At 40.1% G+C, this 11,379-nt stretch overlaps 1 long non-coding RNA gene across 1 annotated transcript; it reads right to left on the reverse strand.

Moving 5' to 3' along the window:
- Window positions 1–772: 772 nt before the first annotated feature.
- Window positions 773–3,018, reverse strand: LOC309891746. The gene is made up of 3 exons (XR_014319554.1): window positions 2,967–3,018; window positions 1,312–1,409; window positions 773–894 (listed from the first exon to the last, which is right to left on the reverse strand). It is a non-coding gene; the product is annotated as an uncharacterized lncRNA (long non-coding RNA).
- Between the last annotated feature and the right edge of the window lie 8,361 nt (window positions 3,019–11,379).

Here is an 11,379-nt window from a genome sequence, read left to right on the forward strand (position 1 = left end):
TTTTTAAGTACTTATGATGGTCTTGTTTTTCCTAGAAAATAGCATATTTGGAAGAAAGTCTAATTTAGCAGTATTGGGAATAGCCATTTTTGTCTGTAACAAATAAGACTCAGTTACTACAACTGCTAACTTCTTCTATCCCTATCTTAATAAGTGAATGACATATTATTGGCTATAGACTATAATTAATTTTCCTTGGCTGCAGTCACATAATATGAATTTAGAAAATGTTGATTATTCGTCCTCTTAATAAACTCCTAGAAATGTCTATCAGTGTGAACACTTAAAAATTAGAACAACTAAAATGATTTACCATTTTACAAAATCAAGCTGTAAGATCCATGGGAGAAGCAAGGTAGTTACACATTACGTCTGAAAACTGTGTGTTTTTATATCACCAGTTACTGTTATACGTTGATTGAACCGAGATTTTGTCCTGAAAAATTATTCTTGTTACTACTTTGTAGTATTACTTGGTTTATTCAGGCAGTAATTTCAAGCTGAAGGGGATCAGCAAAAGTGCTTTCATATGGTATTTCTTGGGTGTAGCATGATTTTCTTAAAGCAAATATGTACTGACTGAAAGACATTTGTTTGTACAGTACCTATCCCTTGGGCCTAATGTTCCAAAAAGAGAGTGATGAAGTTAGCATGTGAATTGCCACCCTTGTACATGTTGAGCTTTTTAGTCATTTGTGCAATATGGGAAAACCCATGAAAACTCTTAGTGTGTATAGTATTTTGAAAAACATTGTAGTGTTGCCCTTACAATAAAAAACCATAATTTTTGGAGAGGGAGGAAGAAAGCTGGTGTTCCAGTATCTTCATCCATCAGTGTTTTTGCTCTGAAATTATTGTCATGTGTAGCAGAATAAAGGTAGAGAGATTTGTATCCTGAAAAAAAATAAATGCACAGATTAGTGGTGTGATCCATCACATGTTAAGAATTGCTTTCAGCCGTATGTAACCTTTAAAAATGAAATCTAGCTATTGATTTAGATCAATACTCTTCATCACTTGAAAAGTGTTTGAGTAGATTCCCTCTCATTCTTTAAAATTCAAGGTTTCTAGCCCAGTTTGGGTCAGAGCACATTGATCTACCATTTTAGTATTAAATTCATTGTTAGCTAAGATACCGATAAAAAGGCTAACTGCCTATCCAACAAACTAAAAGCTCTACATAATCAAATTTGGAATAAGACTGACTATGCTGGTAGAGGAAAACTATTTACATCAGTAAATAGATGAAAATCTTTGCAGATATAATGACCAAATATGGAGAAAATAGGAGTTCTGGTAGAAATAATTTACCTCAAAAAGGAATAAGAATAGCAGATAAATGGAATAAGTTAGCAGAGAAAACAATTTCATGAGTGTAAATCATTTTAAATGTCTGCTTCTACTTGTTTCTGAAAAAAAAAAAAAAAAAGAAAAGGTAAAGGTTAGAAAGTATAATAGTAGAATAAAGAAGCTGAATTAAGCTATTCAGAGCATGGCATCTGTAGGGGAATTTTTTTTGTGCCAGCTTGGGCAAAATTGGCTTCATATTTGTACCCATGCATGTAGATTACACATTAGTCTTATGCAAAATAATGAATCTTTACAGAAAATTACTGTATTAATTACCTTATGAACAAACGTTATCTAAATTGTATGGCTGGTTAGCTGGGTTAAGCCATATCATTCTAAGACCACTTATTTATGGTCCAGCTTTCAGAAGGCAATTCTGCTTTGGTGAAATTATTATTATTATTATTTTTCATAAATGAGCCCCCATTTATGGTTATGTACACCTGAAATATGTTTTCTGTTAACTTTCATGTGAGCAAACTGACAAGTTCATGAAAATCAAGCAACTACTGCCCGTATCAATATCAATTTGAATGTGCAAATAATACTAAAAAATACTTTCCCCTTTTAAAAGCTTAACCCCAAATGTTTTAATATGTTTGATTTTCTGTCCAAATCAACAGATGTGTTTTCCATTGGCTTCAAAAAGCTCTGGCTAGGGCCTTTGTGTTCTCAGTTTTCATTTCCTGGCTTGCCTGAAGGTGTTTGGTGTAGCATGCTCCTTCTCCTTGTTTGGGTTGTAGCAGTACTGATGCTCAGAAAGCAAAGCCTTTCCAGGTATTTCTCATCCTAGACCTTTCCTTTGGACCTTCAATACAAGAGTGCAGCAGAGAGAGCACTTGTGGATGGTATTTTGCCACTTCAACAAAAATCATGCAAAGGACATGGGCTCTTATTAACTTCACTAAAATGTGGCCAGCATGGGGTAAGATATCCCTGCAGGCAAGACAAGCTGAGCTGCCATATTGAAGCCACTGCCTCCTTTTGGTCATTAAGTCGAGCTGCTAATTTTAGTTGTCAAAACCAAGCTGTTCCTAGACCAGTTTTGCTGTGCAGACCTATGTTAATGTAGCAAGACACCTGTCAGGCCAAGAGGACCATAGATGTACACACAGAGACACAAACTGTAACTTGATCTGTCTCTTGTGCTCAGTAACTCATGAGAGTATAGACCTGAAGTCCTGTGATACAGTACAAGTTAACAGGGAAGTATCCACTAACCAGTAAATGCTGTTTTAGTACTTTAAATTATGGATTAGTAAGACTTAAATACATCATACCACCTAAAGCTTTCTGGTAAAATACATGTATATTGTGCTGTAGCGATTTATGCACTGTGAGTTGTAGACAAATAGCTGTAGATGTCTCTGATATATACTAAAAACAGAGATTGTTTTTTGATGAAGTTTTGAAATGCTAAATTGCACAAATCAAACTTACAGTGGTGCTTCTTGCAACCCTTTTCATGTACAATAAGTGAGAGCACATCCTTTGCCAGGTGGGTTTCTACTTTTACAATTTGGCATTATTGATAAAAGAGCCCCTGTATTTTGTTCACTTGGTTAATGTTAGATATGGAAAAGGTGAAAAATTACAAGTTTGCAAATGCAACTTACACATTAGAGATGACTGGCACTTCAGGCAGCAGGCTACTTGACTCAATGGGAAGTACTTTGCCAACTCTCTGTGTATTAAATCTGTTGGAACTGCTATTTTCACATCTGGGAGCAGCAGTAAGAACCTGAAACTGCTCTTCTCACTGTGTGGGGAAGAGCAAGAAATGCCAAGCATCATGTGTCCTGGACCTTGGCAACAAATGGGAGAAGGTTATTGTCAGAGTTTATTTTAGGAGAACCAAGTTCATCATTTACAACGCCCTGTTCTGTGTTATTGGATGCTGAATAAACATATAAGAAGGACATGAAAAGGACAGCCCCTTCCTACAGGAGCTGATGCAATACCCAAAAGTAGAACAAAGGTCAAAGCAACAACGATATTTATAAACAAGAAAATGACAGCTTCCCAAATGGTCTATCACCAAATTAAAGCATTTATTGAAAATGAACTGTTTCTACTGGTTTCTGACCACTGAATAATACTTTATCTTCTGTATAGCTCTGCTTCTTTAAAAGACATGTTATCACACAACCATCTGTTGCTGGAGTGTAGAAGGACAGGAGGATTCAGTTCTAAAGAAAATTGTGATAAATTGCCTGAAATCATTTAGGCTTTCCAATGTTTTTACTTTCCCTCCTGAAGAAAAAAAATAATTAAGTGCAGATAATGGTCTCTTTCTTCTCTTTATCTGCCAGTCATAATACATCACCCTATGTTCTTGTCTTGCATTCAAACAACGGATATCTCAGTATTTCTATTACTGCAGTATCATTAGAGTTTGCTGCATTTAGGGCTCATGCAGCATGCTCTGTGCTACCCGAAATGCAAAGAAGGCTGTGCTGCTCTATAAAACTTTTTGTTATGTAGATCTCATAACCCAGTGAGTGAGTTAATCCAGATTTTTGAAAGAATTCAGCCTCCCTTCAAGCATGTAAATAAGGTTCAGGTTTGCAGAACTGTTCGGAACCCAACAGCACTTATGAAAACATTTAGTTGAAGGCTTTTCCCCCCCAGAACAGCTCCTCACACAACACGTTCATATTACTTCATCACTGGAGTCCTGGCCTTGTATTTTATTACCTAAGTAAAAACTGAACTTTTTTTGTAATCTGGCTCATATTCTATCTAGTGAGAGTTGCTTTCCTCCACTCAGATGGTTTTGGGTATCACTTTTTGTAATACCTTTTTCTGCAACTTTCTGTCTGGGAGATGCATATTCCTAGGCCACCCATGTGTGGAAGGAGGTAGATCATGTTGCACTGAGTTTTTTTCAGGCTCTCTTCCCATTCATTTGCCATGAGCATTTGTATGCATTGCTTCTGGGCTGCTTGGTTATTGATGGGGAAGACTGAAACACTCAGGGGAACAGGGGATACTCCATTAAGCCACTTACAGCTTTGGAAGAGCATACATGAAGGTTACTTAAGGCCACTGCTAGATATCCTCCACAGTACTGGCTTTTACCTCATTTTCTTGTCTCACACACACCTTGCACACACAGTGAAAAAGGAAATAACAGCTCTGAACTTCTTGCATGTGAACCTACCATTTGTCAGACTTTTAATTCCAGATTTCTTTTTTTTTATTATTTTTTTTTTCAGGCCTGTAATGAAGAGAGACTCACCAAAGACAATGGAAAGTTCTTTCTTTGGCTTCAGCAATTCCAGGATTTTTGGTCAACATCAAAACAGGGAAGCTGTTAAAAAGGGGTCTTGAGTGAAAAGGAAAAATATGTGTGTGAAGCTGAGGGCTCCATTTGTAAGTTGTGCTTGAGTTTTGAAGATGATGAATGACCTTTCAATTTTCAGTTTAAGAATATTACTTATTGTTCTCCTAGGAGGTACTCTTTAAACCATTAATTGTTCTCAGGCTGCAGCTTTTATTTTCTTTGCTTTGGCAATGCTAAAGCATCTCAAAATTGGTAAGAATGGCTATAAGAGATTGTTTGTTCCCATCTCTCCCTGACCAACGCTGAGCCTGGGAAGAGCTTGCTCCTGGCCATCAGGGCAGACATGAGGTCAAGGAGATATATGGTGTGTGTTGGAAACACAGCCTGAATACTCTGCACAGTGCCTCTTCTCTGTTCTCCACGGTTCAGTGAAGAAGACAAGCTAGCAAGTGGCATGGACCAGACCTTTGTGTAACTGAGCCAGCCTGGGGCTCTGTGGGATGTGACTCAGGGGTGTTCTTTCTGCAGGTGGACAGCTTAACTTGGTGACAAACACTAGGGCATGGAGTCACCAGACAAGCAGCTCCCACCCCAGGCACATCAGTGCCTGTCTTGTCACTATGGGACATGACCTGGCAACTTATTTTCTTATATTTCTTCTTATGAGTGTGGCTCAGCCCAGATTCTTTCACAAATGCTGTTGCTCCCATTTTGTTGTTCCATCAATAGGACTACTCAAGAAAGGAAGCATGGCATACTAACTAATGTCTGTTGTGTATACAACCAGTGGGTGAGGATGAGATATTTGGACTACTCCCTTTAAAGGTTTCTCAGATATGTAGACCATTCTGTGCTCAGACAGTAATGCTGTTTTTCCTCAGCTGGCGTCACCACACACTTTTAGCCCTTTCACTTACATGTAAAGGATAGTACCTGACAAATATTAATATAAAACAGAGAATGTATGAGTGCATCCTTTTATTTCTCTCTGCTTTTCTGCAATTCCTTTCAACTCACAGAAATAAATTTTGCTTACAATGACATTGATGTAAACCCAAGGCAACTCATGGGACACCACCACGTGCATCACTTTGCTTTCTACTTGGATTAGAAAAAGGGTACTGAATACACTTTTTCCTTTATTTTTAAGGGCAGTTGGGAAAAACAAAAACAACAACAACAAAAATAACAACAACAACAACAACAACAACAAAAACACTTTTTATTAACATATAAAAAACTTATTAAAATACCCCCTGCTTCAGAATGCCTATTGCAAATAGCTTCCATTGTGTTGCTGAAGTTAAACACTGACATAGCTGTACTATTTTCCATGCAGTTGTAACAGGAAGATAGACAAAGAGAATTCATATTACCCACTCTTTTCAGCAAATTCTGTCCTAGGATTCTCATCTATGAAAAGCAGAAATATTTCTGTCCTGGCTCATGGAGTTACTCTTGTGAAACACAGGTGGTTCACCTGAGGAAAAAAAAAAGACAAACATACAAACAACAAAACAAAACAAAAGAAAAAAAACAACAAGAGAAAGATAAGCATCAAACCCTAGTTCCTGAGTTTACAATCTGTTTTTATGTGCACAGCAGGAAATATTTTTTAAAAATCCTGGGTATTTCCAAACATCTGACTTCTCAGAGGAGTAAAAATGCAATCAAAGTATTTCCTTTCAAAGCTGCATCACTTTAAGATTAGTCAAGGGTTTTTTGTAACATGAATTTCCTTTTCAGAAATGTTTTCTATTACATCTGTTTATTTTTTTTTAGCAATCCAATTAAATCCCTCTTTCATCAGGATGGAAAATTTGGTGCAGCTCATTTAAATATACATATCCCATGGTATGCATGGCTACTATAGCAAACATTTAAATATTTTCTCAGTTAGCTTTATGCCTGTCTATGCTACAATAGATCAGGATTTGACCCCAGCAATTATGACTATCCTCTCCAGAATGTCCTTTGGTTCCCTTTCCTTCAAATATAAAAGTATTTGTATGATACATACAGTACCACAGATTTTATTAGCCTAAAATATCCCTAGCACATCTGGATGCACAATTTGGATCAGCTCGTGATTTAAGATCCTTGTCATTTTCCCTCATTTTATGCATTTTACTGTATGTGCATTTGCTGTTACACTTTCTCCAATATATTTTAAATACAGACCTTTAAAAAATAAATTATTGCCTCAATCCCACATTTCAGAAATGTTCCAGTGTTTATGGAATGGCTTTGTCCAGATTAAAGGACAGAGATTTACATTCTTTTACTTTTATTGCTTATGGGTTAAATTAACACAGAAGGAGTCTTGCAACCTTCCTGCTCCTTTTTGCAATCGCTCCTGACAATCAAATCAAACCTTACTGTAATATGAATATTCTGGGCCAAATCTAGGACCTGCACCCCTGGGCAGATGACCCCCATTGTTTGCTCTCTCTGAGTGGCTGGAAGTGTCATCTCACTGCAGCACAGCTTCCCGCAGCTGCTGCTCTCTTGGCTTGACATCCACTTCACATGCCCCATGTGTAAGTTTTGTGGTTAGTCTTGTTATTAGTGTCACTCCTCCACCACCCTCCCTCGACTGCTGTGTTCCTGTTGGGCAGCCACATGGGAACATGTCCCAAGGTGCAGCTGTGGTGCTGGTAGGACAACAGAGTTGCTGTGGGGACCTTTTTTGGGTGGGAGATGGAGGCTGGTGAAGGGCTGGAGAATATACCATCCATGGTGTTGGTGGCTGAGGCACATTGTCTTTCCATGTAGTAAATGGAGTAATGAGTCTGGTATGTAATAAGTCTGGTTTTGCTTCATGGTAGTTTATTGCACAGCCAGCCAGCATCTGACCTTTCTTTCAAGACATACTGGCAAAAGAGTAGGTTTCTTTCCTAGTTTGGTCTTCCAAAAGAGGGCATGGAAAACCATAGGTCTGTGACTTATCTTTTACAATAGGAGAAAAATGCTGATGGGAAGCAAGGAGAAATCCTCAAAAGCAGAAGTGCCGAATGTTTTTGCCCACTGCTTGGAGCAAAGTGGCGATATGGACCCCAGAACAGGTATTCAACATGTTGAAGTGCCTTTGAGAAGCTCTTCATGTGCAGAACGGAAGAATTAGAGGCCATATATGGGGCTTTTGTGGAAGGGATAGAGCTGCTGGTGAGGACCCTATGGGCTCCTGCTGCACCACCGAGCCTGCCAGCCTCCTTGTTTCTTCTGGCATTGGCATACTGACTTTGGCGCTTTACATTCATGTTCAAAAGGAAAAGTTCACCCACTAGCTCACTACCTGGTTCCTAGAAAATGCTTTTGCATGTTGCATCCCTCACCACCTCTTCCCACGTGGCCTTGATCCCACCAGGCAGGCACGCTCGTGGCAGGGCTGGAGCTGCTGAGGGGGGCCGAGTGCTTAGCCTTGGCTGAGGGGCTGGGAAGCCTGACGTGCAGATGGTCCCAGCATTATTTGGACTGGCTCTAGCTCCTCTTGTCACTCGGCAAGACTGCTGAGGGCTGGCAGCAGTGCAGAGGAGTGCTGGGCGGGCTGCAGCCCGGCCAAGGGAGGAGCTGGTGCTACTGGGAACGGTGGCTGTCCTGGGAGAACAGGGGAAGCTGCAGGCGTCAGAGAAGGGAAATCAGGGCTCTCTCGGAAATTCATGACTCTTGAGCTGGGGGTGGGGGGAAGAAAGACTCGGTAAACCTTTCCCTTTGCAAACGTGTTGTTACTGTTGGCAAAATACAGGGGTTGCAACATTTTGTTTGGTTCTGCTAAGACGTGAGCTGTGCGCACTCTTCTGAGAACACCTTAAAATAAAGGCTGACTTTGGCAATAACAACGTGCTTGTAAATAAAGAGCTTTACTTTTGAGAAATGTTATCCCTAACTGGAAGCATTTGAGCAGAGCCCCTGAAGCTATTTTCCTTTCTGTTATATACAGAATATAGATTCACAAGCAGGTCATGACATTTTTTGCTTTCTCATTAACAGGGCATACCTGAAATCATTGCCCTGCAATCCCATGCTAATTTCCAGTCAGGACAGTTGACAAGATGTGCATATGTAGCTGAAGTGTACACTGAGCAACAGGGACCGGATTCAGAGCTGGCTTTTAATGCCACAGTAAATTAGTTATGTAAAACAGCATCAGTGGGCATGTGTGCAAGCTGAAATAATTTGGTAGGATAGGACTGAAGCAAGGAAGGAGTTGGTGGAGTTTTGCCACCTCCTTGGATGGCTTGATTTGAGAAGCAGTAGCTGGCATTATATTTTAGTACATGTTTTGTCTCCAAACAGCTCTGCTGAACACTGAAACACTACTCTGCAAACCTCAGTCCATTGGCAGAGTGTCATGGCTACCGCTGGACCGCGTCCTCATATGTTACGTAAAGTCATGGGAAAGAAGACGAAGAAAACACTCTCTAGGTTAGGTTGCCAGCAGATCCAAAGGCAAAAGCCAGCTTTAACTTCAGGCCAAAAGCTTGGGAGTGACTATCTGAAACTTTATAAGACAGACACCGCTGGTTTAGAGTCTTTAAGCAGCACGTCCCAAGTAAACCACAACAAAAGCTTGAAGAGGAAAGGTCAGACCTGTGAAATGCTATTTGTTTTCACTGAAACTTCATCTCCCACTCTCCCCCAGCCTAACCAGCAGCGGAATCAATTACCACTTGTCAGACTGAAACCTGACCCCAGAAATGAAAGAAGGACATGACCTCTGGGGGGAAAGGAAACCACGAATGAACCACTTTCTCCTTCAATGAAGGGTTAACAGGACTGATCCTCTTCTTCCCCCCTTTAAGAAAAGATCAATACCACTGTTCTGTACATTTACTCTTCCTTTCATCAGGGATGGCCAGTAGGACAGTGAGGTTATTGAGATTAGGTTTCATAAATTACTCCATTTAATAATTGAAGACAAAGAGGTTCCATGCATTTTAATAGCATTTAGCGTAACCGTTCACATTTGTAGGACTCATAATAGATCAATTTCAACTGCCATTACCACTTGAGGTAATGGTGCTTCCACTTACCAAGTTTCTGTTAAGTATAAGATCAGCTTGTCAAAAAGTGGTCAGGTTTAAGGCAATATCCCCTACCGTCTCATTTTAGACAAGTCCTGAAGGGCATTCCCAATGGACTATCTACGACACAGTCAGGACATCTTTGTCAGTTCAGCTTGCCTTGCAGCTGCTGTGGCATCTGAGAAGTCTGTTCATTTCCATGTATAAAATGATATAAGAGCATTACTTCTGACATGCAGGACCAGGCTATTCCTCATTTAGAGCACCAGAAGTGAATGTGGGCAGGACAGGAGGAGCATCTTCTTATGCTTCCATTTTTGAATGTAAGGAAATAACCACTACGCATTGGGATGAAAAAGAAATCTATCTTCTTGGGAAGGGTAAGAGGTCCATTTGAGCAGTGGGACTTAAGTAGCTTGTGGTCATCAACCGCTAATGCTGGTCTTACAGGATTAAGGACCATATTTTAATCATCCTCTCACCCCCCACTAAAACCAAAGATGCCTTCTCTATTTGAGCATTCTGCAATTTGGGTTTGTTAGCATTCACATTGCATTTGAAATTATCTAATTTTGACTACATTCTTGTTGCTTGACTGCACATACCCTCCAGGGAGACATCTATGGCCATCTTAGCTCTGCATTTGTTGCATACTGGTGTTGGCCTCAACTTTAACCTGTCTGTACACTTTGCTGGACTATATTTTCCCCAAGTTACACTATTTCTGTCATAAAGTGTTCACATTTTTGTGTGGCCAGCCTTTATCCCCACAGCCCTGGCTCATTTCAAGGTGTTCAGGGTCTCAACCACTCCGTGGTAGGTAAGACACAAATATTGTACTTGTGGTATGCGTTGGGTGCTGAGCACAGCCCACACAGCAGTCTGAAGAAAGAGTGTCTCCCAAAGGGGGTGTTGAATGCACACAAACACGTGCTTTATTTTTTAAGGGCCACTGCCAGGACCATGCTGACGCATCAGGCATAGAGAACTACTTGGCGTCAGCCATTTCTCAAGCAATTTCTCCTCCCGTACTTTATAGAAAATGTTCCCAATTTGCCTATTCATTTTTATGCTTCTACATGTAAACAAATGGATATTCATTTTTTCTGCACTTTGGGGTTTCATTATCTATTTTTTTCCTATAATGATCTGCCAGGGAAAGCATATTTTTGAATCTTCTTGTCCTGCTGTCCCATGAATAAAGCACTCACCCAGTTTTCCTTGCTGCCTCTGCCTCAGGAAAGAAGAAAATTCTTAAGGACATTAATTGTGGAAACATCATCAAATCCAAGCAAGTAAATAGAAACTACTTCTCTTCTCCCATTCCCACTCCCTTCCTCTTTGCACTGAAAAGCAAGCAAACCAGGCAGAATTATGAAGGAGGCAGGAAATGAAGGCGAGGAGGGACAATTCAGAAAATAAAAGACATTTTATTGAGCTTCACAGAAGATTGTCTTCTGTGGTTCTGATTTTGCAATCTGGCACTATGCTGGTGATAAGTTGATTTAGAAAAGCATTTTTGCATAGTGCTATGGGGGAGAACCTCTCCACTTCTCTATTAAATCAACTGACTGTGCCAAACATGAGCAAGCAAGGCAAGGTGGCCCTCTGAGCCACTGCACTGTGCTTGAAGAACATGTGGCATGTGATCTGGCATGGATCAAGTCAAGAAGGTTTCTTACCTTCTTGTGGCCTTCATCTCTCTAGTCTGCATTTGTG

This window comes from Aythya marila (genome assembly GCF_965140915.1).
Source record: "Aythya marila genome assembly, chromosome: 1".
Lineage (NCBI taxonomy): Eukaryota > Metazoa > Chordata > Aves > Anseriformes > Anatidae > Aythya > Aythya marila.